The following is a 2,717-nucleotide window of genomic DNA, read 5'->3' as shown; positions in this document are numbered from 1 at the left end:
TCATTCTGATGGGATGTCAGGGAATGGCGGGCGCCGTGCACGCCTTTGTGTTCCGATTGGTCCGACGGCAATCGTCTGCGGCCTCGGTAATCTGGTTGTTCTCCCGCTGCTGGGTCTGCTGTGCCCGGAGCCCACGTCCCGCTGCAGCCCCGCACACCCGGGAGGTGCCGGAGGGATGTTGTGGCGAGCTCGGCGGGTGGTGCGGGACACGGCGTTCCCAGGGCGCGGGGGCTGTCGGGCTCTGTTCTGCGCTGGGTGTTGAAGCGTGAAGCTGTTTGTCTGTCCCGGTGTCCCTTTTCTCTCCGCCTCCCGCCCGGGGATCCTCCCTGTCTCTTCGATGTACCGGCAGGGGTTTCTTTCCTCTGCCTTTAAAGCGCGGCTGCTCCGCTCAGGGTGACGCGCAGGGAGGGCGTCACGGAGCCAGCTTTGTTCCGGGTCCGTATCTCCGGGCTCCAAGCCCCGCTCCAGCCCCAGGCTGGGGCAGGGTTTTCTTTCCTCTGCCTTTAAAGCGCGGCTGCTCCGCTCAGGGTGACGCGCAGGGAGGGCGTCACGGAGCCAGCTTTGTTCCGGGTCCGTATCTCCGGGCTCCAAGCCCCGCTCCAGCCCCAGGCGGGCAGCGCGGAGCCGGCTGGGTGCCCGCCTGGGTCTCTCCGCCGCAATGCCCGGCGCGGCCACAGGAGGGCGGCTCTGAGCAGGAGATTGGTCTCCGCCTAAGTATGAAGGAAACCCGGCTCAGTGCTGCCCTCCTGTGGTTCGCTCCCAGCACTGCAGGCACGAGGAGTGGCGCCGCGAAGGGGAGACGAAGCCGCTCCTCGGTGGTCCCGTCGGGGCATCTCCGCTCGGTGTGACTTTGAGAACGGGGAGCTGAAGTGAGGGCGTTATCCATTTCGTACTTGCTTTGAAAAACGTAGTGTGCAGAGTTGTATCCAGTACGACTGTGTGTGTGTGTACCAATATTCAGATAGGCTCTGTGTTTGTGTGTGTTTGTATAATACACACAATTATTAACACCGTTATCTCTCTCTCTCTGCCTCTCCATGGCGATACTGATACAGCTGTTCAACCATCATCGTTGCATATCGTGGCATACCAGTGTGTGTAGTTAGTGCAGGTATCACCCGTGTCATTGGGCAGCCATACTTAGTGTGAAGACCAACCCTGCTCAGTGCTGCCCTCCGGTGGTTCCCTGCCAGCACTGCAGCCACGAGCAGCGGTGCCGCGGAGGCGAGACGAACCCGCTCCTCGGTGCTGCCCTCCCGTGGTCGCATCGAGGTATTGCCGCAGTCCGTTGAGGCGGAGACAAAGACCTGCTCAGAGCCGCCCTCCTGTGGCCGCGCCGGGCATTGCGGCGGGGAGACCCGGGCGGGCACCACAGCCGGCTCCGCGCTGCCCGCCTGAGACTGGAGCGCGGCTTGGAGCCCGGAGAGAAAGAGCCGGAACAAAGCCGGCTCCGTGCCGCCCTCCCTGCGCGGAGCAGCCGCTTTTTAGAGGCAGAAAAAAGAAAACCCTGCCCTCTGCTACTGCCCTACGATTCAAGCCGGGGTTTCCAGCCGAGAGACGAGGGCAGGGAGAGGGACAGCGGCTCCGGGCCCCGCGCCCGCAGCTCGGGCAGGCGGGAGATCAAGGCAGAGAGAGAAGAAGGACCAAGGCCTCGCTCGCTCGCTCGGGGGTCACTCGGGCAGTGCCCACGGCCGGGCCAGGCGGGGTCGCGCTGCTCGGGGCGGACACACGAGCCACTGACATGGATTCAGGGCCGGGGAGAGCTCTAGGGCAGGGATGGGAGGCTCGTGTTCCCATTGGCCAACATGAGCCGTGAGGCGATAGGGTGGTGTGGCTGCCCTTCTTCCCTCTGATTGCCTTGTGCCGGGGAGGCGGGACCAAGAGCCCGGCCTCTTTGTTCACAGTCTGATTGGCTGCCGGGCATGGTGGGGAGTGGGGCGGGATGTGCAGGGTTGTGTGTGCCCATTGGTCCGACTCCGATCCGCACCGGCCCCAACCAGCGGTTTGTCTGCCCCCGCGGCGCGGAGCCCACGTCCAGCTGCTGGGCAGACCGGGGAGCGGTCCGGGAGAGCTGCGGCAAGGTGCTGTGGCGACCCCGGCGGGGCGGGGGGGGGGAGCCTGCGTCCGCAGGGCGCGGGGCCTGTGGCGCTCTCTTCTGAGGTGCGTGTTGCAGCGTGAAGCTCTGCTCTGTCCCAGCGCCCCTTTTCTCTGCTCCGCCTGCCGCCCGGGGAGCCGCCCTGTCTCCTCGGCGTCATGGGAGGTGATCTACGGGAGTGCACGTGGGCCCCAAGCAGCACCGTTTGCTTGGCGGGTGACGCTGGAACCGCTGTAGAGAGCACCTTGCAAAGCACCAACTTTCCCTTGTTTCAAGAGAGAGAGAGAGAGAAAAAGAAAGAAAACCAGTTCTTATTCAGGAAGCACTGCTGGACATCAATTGTAGGGGAGAGTAGGGGTTATTGGTGTAAAATAATATACAATTGAGAACAGATTGCTGAAGTGATAGTGTTATTCATTGCGTACTTACTACGGAAAACTTACATTGTACAGCGATGTATCTGTCTCGGACGGCCAGAGCTGACTCGAGTTACGTTAGAAATTGGTCGTACGTTAGGGCGGGCTGGTGAATGGAGAGGCAGACACAACTTATTGGTTGCAAAAAACTTTACTCACGCCGCTTGCAATCACGACGCAGGTGGTCCGGTCGTCGGAACAACCAC

This window comes from Alligator sinensis, unplaced genomic scaffold, assembly GCF_000455745.1.
Source record: "Alligator sinensis unplaced genomic scaffold, ASM45574v1 scaffold683_1, whole genome shotgun sequence".
In the NCBI taxonomy this organism is placed as follows: domain Eukaryota; kingdom Metazoa; phylum Chordata; order Crocodylia; family Alligatoridae; genus Alligator; species Alligator sinensis.
Note: the sequence above shows the minus strand (reverse complement) of the source record.